The 21966-nt window shown below is 35.2% G+C and overlaps 1 long non-coding RNA gene across 2 annotated transcripts; it reads right to left on the reverse strand.

The window, feature by feature from the left end:
- Window positions 1-388: 388 nt before the first annotated feature.
- LOC121470094 (uncharacterized) lies at window positions 389-21615 on the reverse strand. 2 transcript variants are annotated; one of them, XR_012056364.1, is made up of 4 exons: window positions 21353-21615; window positions 2362-2456; window positions 1912-2048; window positions 389-1723 (listed from the first exon to the last, which is right to left on the reverse strand). It is a non-coding gene; the product is annotated as an uncharacterized lncRNA (long non-coding RNA). The 2 variants fall into 2 exon arrangements; XR_012056363.1 differs by having other exon boundaries at window positions 389-2048.
- Window positions 21616-21966: the final 351 nt, after the last annotated feature.

The raw sequence follows: 21966 nt of genomic DNA on the forward strand, positions 1-21966 counted from the left end.
TCAAAAGTTGTCCTTTCTGTAGATCAGATTAAACCAGACACGGGATTGGAGTGCTGACCTATACTCATGAGTTTAATTGCTGTAGCGTACTTTAACTTCTTACAGATGTATGATTTAAATGGTTAACCTTTACTGGCTATCTTTACTAATGTGACCTTATCTCTTCAGATTCAGATTCTTAAAGTGGATGTTTAAAATAATTGTTGAAAGGTTAAATTTTCCTATGCATTTTATGTGATTTCAGAAGAGGTATTGACCAAGTCTCATCAATATACATGGATTGATTTGTGTGGTGTTTCCAAGCCAAAATAACTGTAAATCAATCTGAATCAGCCAGATGAGACTTACATACAGCTGGTTTATATTGAGCAGGTCTGTACAAAGCAGCTGGAATTTATTGGTCAACCTGACCTAGTATTTATTAGTAATTTATGTAGTGCAAGGCACATGTTACGTGGGTGTGTATCAGCAGATAGATACAAATGCCAAACTTGTCCACAGGTGCTATACAGACCATTTGCAACATGGACAGAGAAAAAAAGAGATGCACCATTTGCTTCTCAATGAACTTGAATTAGTAACATTGGGGAAGAGGGCCTAACAACTTAATTGCACACCTTTTCCTGTACACAATCTACAAGACTTAAGAAAAAGTGTGAGGAAGGATTGTTCTATACCCAGATAAACAGATATTGTACATCATACAAACATCTTACAATTGTAGGCGAAATCATTTCAGTGGGTTTTGATCTAGATTTTTTCCATGTATGTATGTGAAAAGTGATTATAAAAATCCATCTTGAGAAGACTCCGTTCACTAGAGATAAAAACCTTTGAAGTCATTATACAGGATAGCTACAATCATTTTTCATATATTTATTAGCCATTAGGAAACCATGATGGCCTACTAACAGAACTTTAAAATGTAGGGTGCTAACTGGAGATCTTGGAGGAGATTTCCCAGTTCTTCAGGTCTCCTGTGGTCATTAACATTCTTGCATGGGCCTCAAGAATAAGAAAAAATAATAGTAAGAACTCCATAAAGTACTACAAAGATTTTTTTTTTCTTAATTTAATGGACTGTTTTAAATTTCAAAGCTAAAACTTGTTTTGGTCTGGAGAACTGAAATTTAATACAACAAAGTGCTGAAGTATGACATCAAAACTTTTTAGTCCTTTCAAGAAATTGTGACTTTACTGCTAATGATCTCCTTAAATTCCAACTAAATGTGGGAGTTTCTTAATTATATGCATATTGCTAATAATTAACTATTATAATTTTATTTCTTGGTAAAAAATATGCAAAGAAAGAGAGGAAGGAAAAAAAATAAAAGCAACCAAACCCCAAAAACTCAGTGTAAAGATACCAGATTTTCCTATAAGTAAAAATTCAAATAATTTTACACAGAAAATTTACACTTATGTCATTGAGTATACACAGAGCTTTGAAAAGCATACTCATAGATCTGTTTTTCCATTCTATAAAAATATTCTCTCACACTAATCCAAATTATATTTGATAATATTTTTCTGGTGTTGTCAAGGATTACATTGGTTGCATATTAGTGACACTAATTTATCAAATTAGTGCAAAGTTGATATTAGTGCACTATTTTATCAAAGGTGATAAAAATATTTTCAATAAGGTTGAAGGAGAACCACTAGATATTACCAACATTCATTTGGTGTTTCCACTTTAAGGATGTTTCCATACTTGTAGAGCCTGTATGTAAGAAAATGCATCAACCTTAAAATACAACTAAGTAAGTATTCATTTATTAGTATTAGTGGCCTGATAGTCACTTTTTTGGGTTATCAGGACTCAAAAGCTTACATTTAGAGCCTGTACTATGTCCTTCATACTGAACAGTTTTCAAAAAGGTAAATCTAAAAATTTAAAAAAGGTCATACCCTGGAAGATTCAAGTTTGGGATGTTTATAAAGCTTTTCAGTGAGAAAGTAGAATGGCCAGAGTTTTCAGAGAATAAAGTTTGAGGCGTTGGATCTTGTCCTTCCCATTTCAGTCCATAAATATTTAGAGGTTTTTACTGAAGAAAGGTGAAAAAAATGAGTCAGAAGTTTCTATTCCATACTTTTTCTTCAAATTTTAAAATTCAGCTTTTTCCTATAGTATGCCAATGAAATTGACTGTTCCTCAAAATAACTGTGTACAGAAGTTAGTTTTAAGAGTGATAAACAAGCACATCACAAAAGCATAATTATGCAATATATTGAAATAAAATACCTGGGCTAAAGGACAGCAGTAAAGTAGTGACCAAAAGTCAAATGATAAAAGCCTTACTGAAAATTTTTTAAGATTTTTTTTTCTTACTGTTCCATGGCAATACAACCATCACATACTTCATTATTCTGAATATCTGTGCAGCAACATTTTTCTCTTAGTGCATTCTTTCTGTGTTGCTTGTTCAGAATGCAGGGATATCCAAGTCTTTTTCCTGAAAACACAAGAAAAGACATCAGACAAGGTAACCACCTCCTTCTGAGTGCTTTTCAAGTGAACTACATGCTACTTGTCTTGTTCCAACTCGAGTGTGTGTGTCAGCTACAGCTGGTGATGTCAGACATAGACCATTATGTATTATTCCCAAGAGTGCTCTGTTCATATGGGCTACTTTATTTTCAGAAATAACTAAGTAGACTGCAGGTACAAGGGTTTGACAATCTAGTTTATTTCTTTGGGGTGTCATACAGCACACTGTAGTGTGTGGGTTTAAAGTGTCTGAGATAGTGGATGGAAATAAGATTATCTCAAAAAACAGCCTGTTTTTTCCCCCCCTCAATATGTTATGAACTAACCAAAGGCATAAAGGGGCTGAGTTTGCACACATGGACAGAAAGTTCATACATTTTTATTCTAGCTGTCTTTTTTCCCATTAGTCCAGAGTGGGAATGCTGTTTGGATTCTCAAGGTCTTCTCTATTAATTTATAGTACAAACTGGTATGGTTGCATCTCCATGAAAAAACGAAAACCAAGCCCCAAACAAAAATGCTATTACACAAATTTTTCAAGTCTAATGTAAAACTGATGTTAGAAAGCGACACTTTTGGCCAGTTGGCAATTTGAGTGCCTCCTGAACACTGCACTGATGTTTTACAAGCAGCTTTTAAAATCTATGTGAGAAGAGAAGCCACCTTGTAGAAAAAATAAATACATGCAGAATAATTATTTTTGACCTTGAACTTTTTTACAAAATTCTCAGTGAGATGTTAGCTAGCTTGCAATTGTGTGGTGGTTTATGAAATATCCATACAAAATGTCACAGAAGAATTAAACAATATGAGAGGATCTTGTAAACATGCAGCTCATGCACAATCTGTTCAGTTCCTCTTTGTTCACTTATAATGTAAGATACGGGTGCAGCCACATCACCTGTATTTCTCTTTGTGTTCAAATAAGTTCAAATTTTTTTTGGTTCAGTGCTGTATATAAACTCAATAAAAATTATCGCCTCTCTCAAAACCAAAATCTAGTTCTTGTTCACTCCAGTTTTTCAATTGCTCTAATTTTCCAATTAAATTAGTTACTGTTCTCTTTAGTTTTTATAAATATTAGATGTTTTAAGAGTTGATTAGCATTTCAGTTACAGAGGTTCACTGTTGCTCTACTCTCCAAGGCTCCAGGTAGACCCATCTCTTATCATATTAGGAGAGTAGCATGTTAATGTAAGAGCTGTGCCAAAATAAAAACACAGAACTAGTACCAGTGAGTTAAAAATTAAAAAAAAAAAAAGAAAAAAAAAAGAGAGAGAAGAATAAAAATTAGACAGACATGCTTGTTCTTTTAATACTGTGAAGCAAATATACAGAGACCATGTGTTTTAAGGAGCGAACGAACGCTTGCAGATCTAAAGATTAATCGGTTTATCTCATTCAGGTTCTTTTTTTTTTTTTTTTTTTCCAGGGCTCATATAGCCTTAGTGACTATGTCTATATGAGCAAATAAAGCACAATGAAGGAATAGGCCTGAGCATTGGCCATCATTTGTCCCTTCTCTTGAAGTGCTAGCACACAGACTGGGATGTTATTTTCCATGTCAGGTAGCACTGTCTTAGATAGTGTTAGCTCATGACTTGGGGAACAGTGTGTGATACTGTCCATTCCTAGTAAGATGTGTGGATGAGGCCACTCCCTTTTGGTGGTAAATTTACAACCCAGTTTACATAGGAACAGAAAAACTGAGATTCACAACATAGCATCAGACAGAAGGAAAGAAGGAAGGACTGTAAAATTGCTCCGAGATCTTTGAAGTGTAAGAACCTGGTACATGTTCTGAGGAAAGAATAATGATGACAGATTTTCCATCACTAGTATATATTTTCTTTTTAGTTTCCTAGCCACCTTCTAGATGGAATAGATAAATTTCAGAACTACAACGTATTTTAAACTAAGATTTACCTGCTGTAATGCAAGTATTACTACAAGGTTAAAAATATTTAGTCATAGACCTTGAAAAATCTTTTCCTCACTATCTAATTTGAGAATGAAATTGAGAAAGAAATATTGAACAAAGGTTATTCAGTGTTATCTACAACCATTGGTACATTCTATACATAATTGTGTCAAGTAAGATCCATTACATGAACTGGAATTTTTCACTTTCTAAATTGAGCTACTTTAATCTAAATTAATTTTCAAATATTCTACCATATTTTGTTAATTGGATTGACAAGGTAAATTGGGTACCACCGTTTCTCTTAGGCTTATTAGCAATGAGAATCAATGTAAGAAAATACAGCTTCAGAAAAAAGCCTGAAAGGCAGAGTCTAAATGCCAGCTTACAGCAATCTTTTGGATTGACTAGGATCTCTTCTACTGAAGCATCGTGAGGAGAATCCTATTTTGTGTCACCGGGCAATAAATCTAAATCTGAAAGGACTAAGGAAACATTACTGCTGCTTCTAGATGCATTGTGAATCCTCCACTGTGTAGCAGCATTCAGAACTACACTCTGTAACTGCAGAAAAACCAAGAGTGTGTTTAACAGAATTCTGGCAGGGCTGAAGGGAATCACAGCTTACCCAGGAGACAGACAGCTGGGTTAGTCACCCAGGGGACAGACAGCTAGGTTAGTTACCCAGGGGACAGACAGTTAGGTTAGTCACCCAGGGAACACATAGCTAGGTTATTAAGAGACCCATGGTCTAGCTCCTAGGCTTCCAAAACTAAAATACAATATAATTCTCACTCTGGAATTACTTAATAACATTTTGAGGATGATAGTTATAACAGTGCAGTTTACCTGCTGCAAAAGGCAATAGAAGAGAGTCCACACTTACAAAGTTTATGTGTTGGTTTGTAAATTCCTATTTTCTTTTATTAACAACTGCTGAAGGCTAATTTCTAAGCAGAAATCATAATTTTATCCATTTTTCATGCTGTGCTTTAATCAGGGCTGCATTTAGAGGTTGGGAAACCTCATCAATGAAAGACTGGCTGCTTTGATTGTTTTTGATAGAATGCTTTAATTAGGTCACCACAAAAATTGTGTTTTAATAATCTATGTCATTATTGAACAGAGGCGATTAAAATTCTTCTATAAAGAGATTTCTAAAGCATCAGACATCTGTTCTAAAACTTGGCAATATAATCACTGGATTGCATATACAAATTTGACTATCTGTAATTTCCAGAAATTATTTCCATCTGATTAACCCAGGGACCTTATCGTCAAGTATTGGTGTATAGATTGACCAAAATCTTAACTAATGTCAGGCATTACAGCCTATAATCACAAGTTAAGTGGAAGATGAAGGAACCTAATGGCAAACAGAAGACAGTATTTCTGGTATTGTCTTAGTGATGATTTAATTCATGCTAAGATGGCAGCAACCAACGGATCTGAAATTTGCAAACTTCTATCCAGTTACATTTCTGATCTGCATTTTATTTTATTTTAAGCGACTAATCACTGCATGGGGTGTTGTTGTTTTTTTAAACTGCCAAGGAAACATAAATAGTAAAATACGTGGCATTTTAATGCATCCCTTTGCAATCCAGAATGATAAGACCTTAATGTGTCATCCAAATTTAAAGTGAGATCACTGGGTAATGGGTTACATATGGTGATCCTAAAAGGTTACTATGGAGAATAATTAAAAAGCCATTTTTAAAATTATTTTTCCTGCTTACATATTAGTTTTAGATGTAAAAAGGGATTTACTTTTCATTACCAGATGTATTGTCACTTTAGATTCTGCAAACTTGTGGTTTGGGAGACTATCATTAAAATACACCTTGACTGCAATATGGAAGCCTCAGCTTTGATAAGACTGTCCCATCCATATCTAAATCTTTTTCTTCTGAATGAACAACTTGTGAAAGAAAAAGGAAGACAATGAGATTAGCTACATATCTTCTGCAGAGCTTTGTGAATTAAAGGACAGGCAAGTGACTTGATATTTAGTGCCCAATTTCATCCTTTCATCCTTTTGAAGTACCGAACTGCAGTTCAGGCCAGTTAAGGACTGTATCACCTCTAGAAGAATCCAGTTCTCTGCTCTCTGAAACAGATACCTGTTTTTAACTTAAATGACTACACCAGCATTTAATAGGGGTGAATCTATGACTCATTGCTTCAATTTTTCATCTGCTAGTGACAGCCTGAGATAATGACGTATGATGGTTAATTAATGCGTAGGATGTATTGCAATATACATTAAAAAGTACTCAAATTATTATTCATGATTATGGCCACTGAGGTAACTGCTGATATCATAACATATAAGAAGAAAACAGTGTTTTGTCCTGGACAAAACTCAGTAATGTTTTTACTGCTAACTGGTACTACAGTAAGATCTGGAACTACAAAGATTCAGACACTGGAAATGATCTTTTCAACCCAGACTGTGATAAATCCTCAGTGTCCATAACTTCTTCAACATGTTGAGCATGTTTTCAGGGGAAACTCTGTGAAAGTCCCAACTGGTGGGCCAAAAATCTTGCACTCTTTGTTTCTCCTTTAAAATCTTGTTGTCTGGCTGTTCATGATGAAAAACTGGTTGGGGTGATTATGGAGGGGAGCTAAAGTGTGTCACACAGGAAGCTGAACTGAGATGTCATGAAGTTGCTCTCTAGCACTCGAGAATGCATGAAAGAGTGGACAGCTACATTTCTTTTGAACTGTTGAGACAATGGCAAAGAAATTATATTTTTCCCTAAGTAGGAGCCCATATTTTTCAAATTGTTAGGGAGATGACAGTGGAAGAAATCTACTTGATTCACCTTTCCCACATTCAAGTAGAAGGTGACAGAAGTCCACTACATGCAGACCAAGACTGAATGGTTCTAGATTTTCAATCAAATATAAGTTTCTCTCACAAAGACACAGAGAAACTAGAAAACACCTGTCCAAGTCATGGGCTGCCAATTTTCCCAGGAGAATTCTGTGGGAGATAGTATCAAAGGCTTTGCTGAAGTCTAGGTAGACATATTCACAGCCTTTTCCTCATCCACCAGGCAACTAACAAGTGAATCTTAGTGATCACATATTCTATTCCTTATACTGCTATTCTAAGTAAAAAAAGAACAGAATAAAAAGTAGAAGATAGCATAACGTTTAAAGTTATCTTTTCTGTGTAAGCCAGGCAGATCAGGATTATTTGGTTTGTCACACTATAAAAAAGTAATTCACAGATTTGCAGAAAAACTGAAAGCAGAAAGCTACTTGTATCCTGACTCATTATTAAACAGTCTGATATATACTAAATACTGAATATATCATAGAAGAAAAAAAACAAACCATATATTTTGAAGAAGTTGGGTCAAAGAGGGAAAAATTATCAATGTTTAGTGCTCCAGAGTAGAACAAGAAAATGTGGAAACAATGTCTCTCAGATTCACACTGGATTTAGAATTTTTTTCTGTTTGCCTGGAGCCACTGAATAATATACATATATAAAACATTGGTGAGTACTGGATGTCTATGAACCATGTATATATAACATGCTGTATGTGGATTCCAGGACACATCCCCTGTATTTTATGCTGAGAGCCAAGCATGTACCACCTGACTTCCGTGCATGACTTTTGCGACAAGGAACTGTATTTTTAGGCTCACAATCTGAATGAAACACTGCACCTCCGTGTTTGCAGACACCCTGAGGAAAGATAAATCAATTCAAGACCTTTCTTCTATTCTATTTTTTTCTAAAATCAGTAGAAATGGTAAATAATAATCGTGATAATAAAAAGGAAAAAATCTGAAGCCATGCACAATACAATTACTCACCACCTGGTGACCAATGCCAGACCTCCCTTCCCAAATCCAGACTAGGCACCCTTCTCGGTAATTCCCCTCAGTTTATATACTGGGCATGAAGTTCTATGGTGTGGAATATCCCTTTGGTGATTTCAGGTCACCCATTCCAGCTATGCTTGCCCCCAGCTTCTTTTGTTAACCTCCTCAGTGGCAGAGCATGAGACAGGGGGAAAAAATGTTCTTGACGTAAGATAAAGATGACTTTGCGAAAACACCATTCCCATTCCGAATCCAAAGCACAGCACTGCAGCAGCTACTGGGAGAAGTTACCTCTACTCCAGGTGAAATCAGGACAAAGCTTGGCTTTAATGATTTGAAAACCCCAACACAGGTTATTCAGTTATTTTTCCACCAAAACTAAATGTAAATCAAGGTTTTAAGACTTGTGAAAGTATTAATTTCTACTTGCACACGGATTTCCTTTTCTCAGATGTGCACAGCCCACCCCTGAAATGAGATGGAGCCCAGAGGCCAGGCTGTGAGCAGAAGCTTTGGGTGGGGCTTGTCAAGACCATTAGTGCTCATTAGCACCTGCAGGTACTCCCAGTCACCTCCTTTTTCATAATAATTATGCCTCCAGCTGCAAAAAGAGCAAGAAAAAACACTAGCAAGTATATATATTTTATTAAAAAATTAAGTATTACAGGAAAATATTGTGCTGGCTTTGTGTCAGGCAGCAGGAATATGGGTAAAATCTGACAGGTAGTGGCTGACCATCTGATTTTTTTTATATGAGAATACTGATTTGGTTAAGAGTGCTTCATCTGCCACACAGCAGATGAATGAAGACAAAATCTGATCTGTTTGACTAGTATGGAAGCATTATACTGAGTTTTGTCTGTCCTTTTCCTATAAATGAATATGTAATCATGAGGAATCAGGTACCCCTTATTTTGCTGTTTTATTTTTAAGGTAATAAAATAACTCAGCATTCTTTTTTCTCTGAAAGTAAATGTATTGATGAGCCACTTCAAACAATGCTAATCAACAGTCTGAGAAGCCTGCAAGATAGAACATTGACAGGCAAGGTTCTATTACTAATTTATTTGTCTCTTTATGGTTCAGTTAGAGGAATATCTTAGGGAGTGCAGCACATGTCAGTGTTGTCAGATGTTACACCGTAGCTGTCATAGCTTTGACTGATGTACAAGCACTACCTGCTCATGTTTGCCCTTCCTTTCTGTGGAGTGCACACAGGTAAGACAGCTTGTTGGTAATTTTTTATTTAATGCTTTCAGTATCTGCAGCTGCTCTTTTGTTGAAAGTTCTGACAATGAGAGATTCTGCTTTCCAAGATTCCCAAGATTTCCTTTACAAGGGTTTCATCATGTAAACAAGGTTTCCTCTGGGATTAGAATATGACTGGCATTTTTTTCTGACGCCTAGTGATCTTGGCCATAACTGTTTATGTTTTCATTTATTAGGAAATACCAAAAGAAATGAAATCACAGAAATCAAAGGTGCAAATGTTTTTGCAGTGCTCAAGAAAAGGTAATTTTATTTTCAAAAGTTTTTTCATGTCCTAAACCTCACGTTACACAGAGAAGCACATTCTAATTTAGAGAATTCTATGCAAAGAATAACTGCAACTATGTGTCCAGGGTGGTCTGACATTCACAAACTTCAATCCTCTCTCAGACAGAATTGCTGAATAAAAAAGGAGGTATTACTGTTAGGAGTGCATAACCAGATGAAGCTTTTAAACATGGCAAGCATTTATTTCTTAATATAATAGAGCAACAATGAAGAACAAGAATGCTTGTGAAGGAAGGGTTCAAAATAATCTGAGGCTGGGAAGCCAAATAAGCTTTGTGAATGGCAGTTCAAGTTGTGGTGTAGGTGTTCCAGGAAACAAAGGGATGTTGCTCCTAGATGCAGAAGTGAAACCTTTTCAAAATGTAGAAAGCCATTCTAGACACTAAAGAAACGACAGAAAAATTTCAGCATACTGTCTTAAGGCTATTTCTGCAGTATGGTCCAGCCAGTGAATCCTAGGAATTAAAGGAAATATCCATATCTTGAAAAAGGTTTTGAAATATTTTTCTCTAACTATGGAGTTTAATTTGGAACAGAAATTCCCTTTTGCTGTATTTGTTCATGTCTTTCTCCCTCCCAATCTGTGGGAATCCAGAGCTTCCCTCTGGCTGCCCTGGAAGGCCTAGGACCCTGGCAGGGGGTCAGGAACCCCACTGGACAGAGTCCCCAGAGACACTGTCTCTGCTCTCTGTTCACGGAAAAGAGTTTTTAATCTTACAGGATGAATTACAAGCTCTGAGTGTTTGATTTAAGTAATAATTAAGTGTGGCACAGGTGTAAAAGTAAAATTTTAGAATTCTAGATTAAGGGTTTCATGGAAGAAATTGGGTGTGTTTTGTCCTTTTCCTCCTTCTTCATGCCCTCCATGTTTCACTGTAGTGTTGGCATTTTTCTTTTGGTTTAGGCTGGGGACACACTGTTCAACGTAGGTGACAGATATTGGCACATTATTGTAAATATAGCACAGGTAGTTTCTGGTATATAATGTTTGTAACATTCCACTGGGGGCAGAGCCGCACACGCTGCCCTGCAGGACAGACCTGCGGCAGGGCAGCAGAACATGTTAGAGATAAGCAAGAATAAACAACCTTGAAAACAGCACAGACGAATTATGGCTTCTTCTTTGGCAACGGGGCAGAAAGACAGAGACTTTTTATAATCTTGGAATCATCAATACCACAGATTCCAGCACGCATCTTTTCACGTGAGCAACTGGTTCCACTCTTAGGTTAGCAAAGGCCAATGGAGCAGAGAGCAAATGGGCAGCATTTCTCAATGATCACTCATTTACTTATTGAAAAGTTACAAATAGTGTTGTTGTGCAAAATCAGTTTTATTTCTTCTCCTCCAAGAGACTTGAAAATTAGTGTGTAACATAACTTTTAGAGATAGTTTTCTGGGGTTTTACATTTTTGTTTAGTTGGGTTTTTTTTTTTTATTTTTTTTTAGCTCTGTAATACCGGTTTTGTTATTCTGAGAGTATATTTGTCTCCCCAGGAGCTACTTTTCACTCAAAGGAATGTGGTTTGGCCACATCTCTTCAAGGAATCATAGAATCTCTGTGGTTTCTATGAACTCTAATGTTTTCAGGATATCTGCTGTGAAAATCATGCATCCACAATAACCGAAGCTCTCTGGCAATCCCTGGAGGTAAGCAAGTCTGCATTTTGAAGTGTGAGTAGGAACAGTGATGAAAACATGGGCATTTTTGTAACACATGTATGCAGCTTGATTGAAAAATTTATCCAGTCTCTGAGCATTGCTTCTAATAGCAATGTAGGATGAAAATGTGATTGGAAACATTCATAAATGAATATTAATAAAGAATGAATAATATCTGGAGTACTGGCAAAATATGGAGACACAGAAGAAGAAAAGACCAAATTTTACCCAGAGTTATAGCTCTTGCATTCAGAATGGATTTTTGTAATGCTAGCTCAAAAATCTTAATTTAGTCTTAATTTATAAGCATTACTTAGCAGTCTGAATTTTATTCCTTCAGGTATGAAAAGGAGAATAACAGTATTAAAATATTTGAGGTAGAATTTGGTCTTGGTGTCTTTCATTCCTTTCAGTTTTATTGACTTTTATTTCTTGAAACTTAGGTAAGGCCCTGAAACTTTCACTAAGACCAGCAGTGCCTTTGCTGGATCTTTCTTCTGCAACAGCACCTCAACAAGTGCTTACGTTTCACTGAAGGAAATGCAGCATAAGGATATGTTTAATGGTGAGCACAAAATCACATTTATTTGAGGAAGGAATGAATTTACATATATGCTTAAGTGCTTTGTTGAAATAAGGCCAGCACAGTAAATGTATGTAAAGATAACAGAATATAGGAGAAAATCCTCACCACACAGAAACTCAGGCAACATTCCTAAGCCAAACAAAGCTTTACTGCAGGATTTGATGGTAAAAACATAAACTGAGAAGCCATCCTTGGCAAACCTGAGTGAGCTTTATGCGTGTGTATCTCTTTTGGTGTCTTTGCTGTTGTAAGCTGCTAAATACACATTGGTGTTCAGCTGAGTTGAAATTTAGAGTAGCATATTTTGAAGGACCTTAATAAAGATGTCTTACTCTTTTAAATAACCTTCTCTTAACAATAATGTCAAATGCAACATTTTAAGATAAGACACTGAGATATTTCAAAATTAATTTTTCACACTGAGGAGGAAATATTAAAAGGTTTTCCTTAAGCCGTTGCCATTACTCTCATTAAATGTATTTTTTGTAATATTCCTAGATGATCCTGACTAGGAATAATTTTAGAATGAAACAGTGTCATAGAAGCAAGACTAGTCAATGAAAAAAGACCATAGACAATGACATGTGTTAAAACAGGGTTTCTCCATTAAAAATTAGTATAAGAGTGACTTTATTACATCATTGTGCTCCCATTGCTTAGGTAAGAAACAGTCATGTTAAATCTTTGTTGACAAAATAAAATTATAGAAGAGCTGCACAGCTGCACATGCATTATAATGTTCTGTGAAGTAAAATATTTCCTATGCAATTTTTTTTCATAATGCACAAGAGAAAGTTTTAATGGTAAACATTTTCACTGGAAGTTGTTGGACTATTTTAATTTAGTAATAATTAAATATTAGCTGAAAGCTAATGTTAATATTGGCAGGAGGAAAGTTATTTCTGTGGAGGAGGAGCAGTCCTGCAGTCTGTCAGTAAGGTGTGTCTCAAGATAAATGCTAGCAAAATTCTCCAAGAAAGGTGATGCAACAGGTGAAAGCTGACTGTAGCAACTGAAGTCCAATTCTTCTCAGTTTCCAATTGATCAGAAAGATTACAGGTAGATTTCCCACCACGTTGTAGGGCACAAAACCTTTTGCCTGGCTATTCAGAGAGCTTTCTATTATTGCTGGCATATTGATATCCACTTTGAAGGCTAAGATGAATTTTAATGGCATAAATAATAAAAAAGGAGAGAATTCAAGACAGGACTAACATAATAGACTATTCTTTATTTGCAAAGCTCTTACTAGATATGTTTTATGGAGGACATTTTCACAGCAGCACATTCATATCAGTTCAAGGATATAATTAATAATAGCAATAATAATCACAGTATTGAGGCTGCTGTAGGGGAAAATCCTGCTAATTCTAGTGCATGTAGCTTTCTCTGAGCCCCTTCCTGCCTCACATATAGGCATATTTCTATTAAGATAAGGAGAGTGTGAGCTCAGCTCTTTGTTCTAAACCAGCAGCTGCTGTGATTAGTGTGGGTTTTGCATATCAACATCAGCCTGTATTAGAGGTATATTTTTTTTATAATTCTTTTGGTACATGCTCATTGGGAATATGCCCCTTGATTCCTTTTCCAAGAGCATACCATGGCAAGGGCTGCCAGGAATGCCACAGGCAAGGCAGCCACAGAGCTAGCAAATTCTGAGGAGAGCTGCATTAAGGCAATTCTCTCCCATTGGCATCAAGAGCCTGGAATTCAGAGAAGGCCATCTAAAATAATCAAAGCATTGAGAAATGAGATCTGTGAGCAATGTTAAGAGAGATAAACATACGTGCTTTTCAGAAGAACTGGATGAGTGGGAGGATAGGGAACATGAAAGCAATTTTACAAAAAAACAGAGTGTAAAAATAGATATTCTAAAAGGAAGAAAAATCTTGATATAATTAACTGTAGCTCACAACAAAGGAAGGAAGAGTCCAAAGCCTGCAGATCTACACAGGTGGTGGTATTAAAAGTAGAATTTGTTCACTGCAAACAGTATGGAAAATAATAATATATTATAAAACACAAAATAAAACCAAAAATGCACATTACCTACATAGACATAAAACAAACACAGACACACATGTATAAGACAGATATATAAAATGTCATATTGTGGGTTCTCAGGATTGCATTTTTATTGTGTTTGGCATTGTACCAAATTAATTTCTCCAAAAATATTGTACTGTTTGTTTTCTCTTATGTCTGTTTACATAAAAAAAACCCTATCTTGTATTTCTTTATTGTTACTAAATAGTCTACAGGTTTCTTTTTCTATTCTGTTAGAATAGCCCACGATAAAAAAAAAGCCCTTTGAAATTGGTCAAAACTCATACAGTGTTTGGACATATGAATACAGTATGTGTAATAAAATTCAGTAATATTATTAATATAGAATGATGAAGCCTCTATAACTTAACTCTGGGATTAACCTATCATTTTGTATTTTGAGGGCATTTTTTCTTCTAAATTTCATTAGGTTTAATGTCATCGTAATATGTCATATTATCATCTGACCAGTCACTGATTTTCAATTGATACAGCTTTTATTAAGAGATGAAAAGGCAATTCTTATACATACTATTTTTATGTGTTAGGTTACCTTTTACAATGTCTTGTAATGTTATTACTTAAATTGCAGGATAAGTCTATCAGTTAAAAATGGGAACCAATTTTTTAGTGTGCTTATGTTCAATGAATTGTGATTACATGTGACTTTTATGACATTGATTAGTTGTTAGCTTGTTAGTTTAACAAGCTATTGAACATTATCTGTGAAATTTCAGTATCAATGGAAAACAGGTTTAGCTCATTTTTTTGCACATTACAATGAACAAAAATTCTATCTCCTTAAGAGAGGTCCAGAATCTTTACTCTCTCTGAATATCTCCCAATGGTATCTGAAACACAGCTAGCACTCCCTATATGGAGATTAAATAAAATAAAATTTATCCTCAGATAAGTATCAGATGGGGATTCTAAGACCCCTTCAGGATCCATAAGCAACAGTCAAGAAACTACCTTCTGTGTATTAAAATTAGAAATGTAAAGAGATGTAAATACCTAAGAAAGAAATTTGGTATTTTATGTAAGTAAAATGGTATAAATCACATATAAGAATATACATTGAATTTTTGGAGATATTTACTTGGCCTGCTTCCAATATTTTAGCTGATATTGTCTTAAATAATTTGAATTGGTTTAGAAAAAAATATCCAAAGTTGGTTCTTTATGTAAATTTCTGGCTGGAAGAGAGTACAAAGTAGTGACAGCATTATTTGTCAATGTCCTCCAGTGATTGTTAGCAATGCATTCTTGCACATATTGTTTCAGACAAAAAAATTAGTATTTTGCATTAGCAGAGGATAATTAGGCAATAAGATACAAAAGAGAGTAGGGTTATCATGAGATAAACACACACATGGGGTGTTATGAGGCACAGCCAAGTATCTGCAATCCCTCCAGGGTATGATTATCTCGTGATAACCGCACACCCTGGAGTTGCCTTATTGCTATTATAAAATATCTTTATTATAGGAAGAAATGCACATTTTTGTGCTGAAAGAAGACGAAGGTGGCAATTTAGAATGCTGAACAGCATTTTCAGCTGAGCTGTGTGGTTTACACAGATTAATCTATCCCATTGGAATGTTTCCTCAGCCAAAAAAATGTTCCCTAAATCCAAGCATTCATAATCTGTAGTGATGTTCAGCTATTTGGAGTATTTGACAAATTCCCTCCTTGGTTCTTATGCTGTTCATTTGACTGCAACATATGCACACAACAATATGAAGAGATGGAGAGGTGTGAACAGGACAGTGAATATTCTGAATATTTAAAATATTTCTCAAGTCTTGGTTCTTCCATTTTACTTTTATGCAAACTCTGTGTAAACTCTGGAAAGCTTCAGAGAGTTGAATAATGCATCTAACGCTAATTGAAAACTATTGGGAGATAGAAGTTAAAAAGTACAAACAATGCCAACAGAGCTTTAAAAGCTGGGAAACTGATGAGCCAGGGAGAAGTGAGAAGCCCCTTCCAACTGGCATGGTTGTTTTTCTACCAGACGTAGAGAGGTGATGCCAGAAGGAGAAAAGACAGCTGGATAAATAAACACTGGCTTCTTTGTATGAAATTGGAATTTTGTCCCTGTCATCAGTGAACAAAGGCCATGAGAATACTTAGCACCAGTCCTATGCCTAACAGCTTTGTCCATCTGAATGGCCTCTCTGAATTTACAGTCTTGCTTCCTCTTTTTGTAGGTACCATTTGGGAGCAAAACCAACTTGGTCAGTCTCAAGGTTGATGTTAAGTGTTCTGACATGCTCAAAAGAAACAAATGTTGTCCCTATATCTGCATTTCAACATGTGATAGGTTAGTTGTACATCCTGTTAGTCATAGATTCTTCATGAATAATTATGCGTAAGGATTTATTTCCATTCTCTCATTTAATTATTTATGAAAATCATCATCATATTCCAGTGCAACAGAAAAAACTTCAGGGAGCGTTCTGTTTCTGTGAGTTTATATTATTGAACAAATTTTAGGAAGAAATAAGCATTGAAATAGCTCATAAATTGTGTGTTAAAACATAATCAATATTTGTATTCATGTTTGGGCATAAAAAACACACAAAGAAAGCCTCGTAGAATTTATTTCTGCTTAGACACTTGTACTTTGGCCTTCAAAATGTGTCAGTTTTAATTTAAGATTGGTGTTTAATACGGAATATGGAGATCAATGCAATTGATTTGATTGAATAAAAAAGTCCTTGAAAGGATATATGGTGCACATTTTTAAATGCAACAAGCCCAATAATTGGTTTAACTGTAAAAATAAATTGTATCTAGAGATATCTATCCCAGCCAGTGGTGATGTTTTATTGGTTTTTGCATTTTACTAACTGATGTGCTTTCATGTAAAATCAATATTGTGCAGTCAAATATATTTTGCTTTGTTTTGTAGTAAGTTCAGTTAGCTAAAATATAATTTTAAACATGGCATAACTAACCTTTACTTTACAGTAAACCTTTTGTGCAGAAATGAAGGGAAAATGTAAAAAGACACTTTTAGCTTCCTAAATATTCTATGGAGTGCCTTGCATAATGTATAGATTTTTCATGTGCTTCTGCAGCATTTTACTTTGCTAACTCTCAGCCTTTTTAATTAAGTCCCTAGCCATTCCTCTGCAAGTAATTGCCATCTGTGGAATATTAGACACCATTTCAAGTGATGCATACATACCTGCTTAGCAGAGCTGTGTAAAACTAGGCATCATACTTTCTACCTGTACTGAAACTGAAAATGCATTTGCATTCAATATTTTTTTAACCTATCACGAAGAGAAGATCTATTTCTCCATTTAGTCAATGTTGACACTTTTAATATAACTGAAAAGCAGTTTTTTTAGAAAAAGCCTACAATTAATATAATTATTTTTAATTTTTTTTTCTTTTTAGTTATTATATCTTCCTCACAACAGGGGAGAGCTGAAGTCAAAAAGGGAATCTGACATATCTCACATTATTAAGTTACCTAAATGATCGGGGAAGTTCCACTACCACTACAGAGAATGTCAGCGTAGCCAGAATGTTATAGAAGAGAGTTCTAATGGATACAATTCTTCAGTTCAAGGGGATGCAGTCAATACAATTTAAAATGGCCATTAAACATTTTTGTTTTCTTAAAGATTGTACCTCTCTCATCATTAAGGAAAACAGATTATTTTAAAAAGCTGTTAGTGTCCAAAGGAGAAATTTATTTCAAAGATTTATTTCAATGTGGTTTCATGATGTACAGATTGAAGAAGCCTATGAAGAAAAGAGATTTTTGTATGTACTATTTTAGGGAAGTAGAATTTTATGTCTTTTTGTCCTCAAACTCCAAACTACAGTGGTCTGTCCAGTTTTTTATTTTCCCTACTGCAGGATGATGAATAGAGAGAGGCTATTTTTCTTTATCTTACCCCTCTCAGTGGTCTTTAGGAGGTAGGTAAAATTCTGTGGATTGCTTTGCAGAGCTGTAATTATTGTAGAGACATACATTTCCACATTAAAAAAAAAAAAAAAAAAGAGGTGCTTTCTGCACCATGAAGTTTGCATACAGAAAATTGGTATTTCTAAGTACTTCTTCCAACCCTACAATTCTGAAACACTCAAAAGGTTTTAAAAAAATAAAGTAATAGATAGAGAAAGTAAATATACACACTGCTTATTGAATTCAACAGAGCAGAGAATTTTTTCTGAACTAGCGATTTCATAGACCAGTTTTACACTTTTTAGTCATGCCTTAAAACAATTGAGCACATGCCATAAACATCGAGTTGCTGGAAAATGAAGAGTCGTGAACCATTCAGAACCCAAGTGAACTAATATGTCAGAATGTTATAGCTTCAGAATGTGTGAAGTGAATTTTAAAACCACTTTGGTCAAGCACTTTTTGAAAGACATTTGCATAAAGACATACATTCTTTCAAACAAAAGATTACCAGGACATGGAATGCTGGTTTTTAGAGAGACTTTGCTAAAGAAAGAGAAATAAGTTTGAATCTGTTTAAATCAAACCTTTATCAATATTTAGGACTATTTGGATAGGATATATTATTGTGCAATTCATTATGGTTGAAATGCTACATGTCTGTTATTGTCATCATAGAAAAAATTTTTTTCCCTCCTGTCTCAGCTAAAAAGTAACGAACAGAGAAGCTGAGTAGGAAACTGAGATTGATGAAGGCCATGGTAACTAGAGAGAATAATATTTGAATAGATGTCATGAGAAAAAGAAACCACTGCAAATTACACCGCTTGCCTTAAAAACCAACCTATTCAAAGTGCTATAGAATAGCATTCAAATGGAAGGAAGATGTCTCCAGAGCAAGAAGATTTCTGGCACAAGTTCTTAAAACTAGCAAGGGCAATGAAATTTGTAAAGGTTTATGGAAAAACTAGGAACTTCCTTTTGGTTGGCACTCATCAAGCTACAAGTTTATCTGGTGCCTATTGTAATGGAGTCTTATTTGGGGTAGGGGACAAAGCTGGAGGCAAAAGTATAATCCATCTAATAATAATATTAATATTAATAGTGTCACATGAGGCCCACACTGCATAACATTCACATATCATAATGTCACAGTTACAAAACCACAAAAAAAGTTCCATTTAAAAAATCCATATGTCTGCAATTGTTGAGATTCTTTAATTATTGCACCCATTCATTGCCAATTATACCAGGAAAAGGATGTCATGCTGAGGAATATCTTTCACTAACCTCACATGTTTTCAGCTGCTTGTACTGCAGACTTCACATCTCCCTCAGTGGAATTCAGTTGAGGAAATATACTGTCCAGAAGACAGACATTTTACATATGCTCTAGCACAAAACAATGGCACCTTCGACTACAACCTGCTGGTTAACTTGGGTCAAAGTTTTGTACCTTTATAGAGTAAGAAGTCAGCTAAAAGCCAAGCAACACAACTCGGTCATATTTACTGTCCGACAAAATCTGCTGGCTGGGGAATTAGTTACAGTTCATTTCTGGAATCTGAAAAAAAAACCATGAAATGATAATTTTTCATCACTAACAATAAAGCCAGGACAGCCCCAGTGACTGAAAACTATCATGGTGGTAAATCTTGCATTCACCAGATCTTCCACCAACTGAACCTCTGTTTCCTACTCATGCTAGTATAGGTGCTACACAAGAGATTCAGTTAAAAGAAAGAATTCCTTCAGATACTTACGCTGGATGATTTTTGTTGGAGGGATAATTGATTGAAAGGAAAGCCTTGAATTCTAATTAGAAGTATTTAGAAAAATTCTAAAGTATGTGCGTGTGAAGGAATATTTATAATTACAATGAAAATGAGTAAGAGGCATTTAGAAGTGAGGCTCACATCTTTTGCACAATTTCTTCTTTCTCTCTTTCTCTTTCTCTTTCTCTTTCTCTTTCTCTTTCTCTTTCTCTTTCTCTTTCTCTTTCTCTCTTTCTCTCTTTCTCTCTCTTTCTCTTCAGAGAATAAAACTAGAAAACCCCTAAGCCACTGAGTGGAACCCTTTGCTTCTCCAGAGATTGCATTATTTAGCCCTTTCAGAAGTGCAAAGACCTTCTCAGAAGCCTACTCCCACATGTTCTTCTGTTGGAAGATAGACCCAGAAGTTCTGACATCTGGAAAGTTTCTTTTCTGCTCTAAATGGATTTTGGCATCAGTGAATGTTCTTTAAATGTATCATATCTTTAAATGACTCTTCTCTATCACTGCCCTGTATACAATGATTTTTTTTTGTAGGCAGTAACCATATTTCCTTTCAACCTCACAAGCCATGCTTGAAAGACTGCTTTCAAAAGACAAGGCTTTCCATTTCTTTGATAATCTTTGATTCATGAAAATGAAGTCTAGTGTATTTCTTTTCTCTATGAGGTATGCTACCTTTTCATCTTGTTAGGTTATAATTTTGGTAAACCCACACTGCATTTCAACCTTCTTACGCTTTATATCTAAACTTTTAGCTTTCTGTCATAAAGTCTTCCCTTCCTTATTTCATAATTAAATAGTATCACACTTGTTAGTTTTTGTCTAAAAATATCACCCTTTTAATTTCATGTAGAGTTCTTTCAAAAATCTGAGAGGGAGATGATCCTGTTCTCAGCAGACAAACACATTGGGTTCCAGGGAGAGCAGCCCACAAGTTCATGAGTGATAATGCATGATGTTTTTTGGTACAAACCTACTGCACACAGAAAAAGCCTGACCCGGTCAGGATACGACCTGATCAATAAAACAGTATTAACAATGAGAGTTTTTCTTTCCACATTAGATACATCAGCATTAGATGCCACTAGCATACTTATGTAAGACTATGTTAAAGAGAAGGAATAATGACAGGAAAATATATTTTATAATGTGTGAGGTTGAACTGTAGACCTGATACCCAAAAATGCAAGTTGTGCCTCTTCTTTATACTGAACTGATCAGATGTGCAATAATTCAGGAATTGTTCAGAAATAATTTAGTGCATTCATTTATACTAAAGGGCTTTTGTGCTGTGATATATGAAAGATAATGATTAATTTCCTGAACAAACCAGCAAACACCATCAACTTTCCACTTTTGTCTTCTTACTTTTAAAAGTAGAAAAAATGCAAGCAGGCACTGACTGGGCTAGAAGACTATGATATTAAAATGGCCTTTTTTTCTTCTCATATACTTCTGCTTATTTGTATTCTTAGGTATAATTGTGCAGTGGTTTTGCATAGTTGAAGAATTTGTCATTTTTAAAAAAGGAAATAGTTACCTCTGTAATGGCTCATTGATCAAGCCAGTTGAATGGATGGACTCCTCAGCAGGGACCGTTGATCCAAGGAGGAGAGTTTCCTTTGCTTCTTGTTCTGTAGCCAGAAAAAATGGCACTAGTTTATATTCAGATCTCAGTGGAGATATTGCTAAGAAACTTGAGAAAGACATAAAAGTTTATAAATCAGGTTTTAAAATGTAAAACCACAGTTTTCAATGGCGATGATTTCCTGTATATCCCTGGCAAAATGTTGGTTTCAGTCGTGATTCATCAGGGAGAAATACAGTGCAGAAGGAAAAAGAAATTGGACAGCAGTGCTTTTGTAACTACTGAAATGTAGTCTGACTCAATGGAACAATGAAGACTGCTGTGGTTCACAACCCTGGTCACCCAGGGAATTAGGTCTTCGTCTTTTCATACCATCTACCTGCACATTCCTTTAATAATTATTTTTTTCTAATACACATAAGAGGAAGAGATTTTCATGGACTTTGATGTCTGTACTGGAGCATCTTTAGCTGAAACTAGAGAAACTCATCTGTAATTCTTAATATTATACAACTGTAAATCACAGTTACAAGAAAATTAATTTCAAACAAACCTATAGATAGCAA

This window comes from Taeniopygia guttata, chromosome 5 (genome assembly GCF_048771995.1).
Source record: "Taeniopygia guttata chromosome 5, bTaeGut7.mat, whole genome shotgun sequence".
In the NCBI taxonomy this organism is placed as follows: domain Eukaryota; kingdom Metazoa; phylum Chordata; class Aves; order Passeriformes; family Estrildidae; genus Taeniopygia; species Taeniopygia guttata.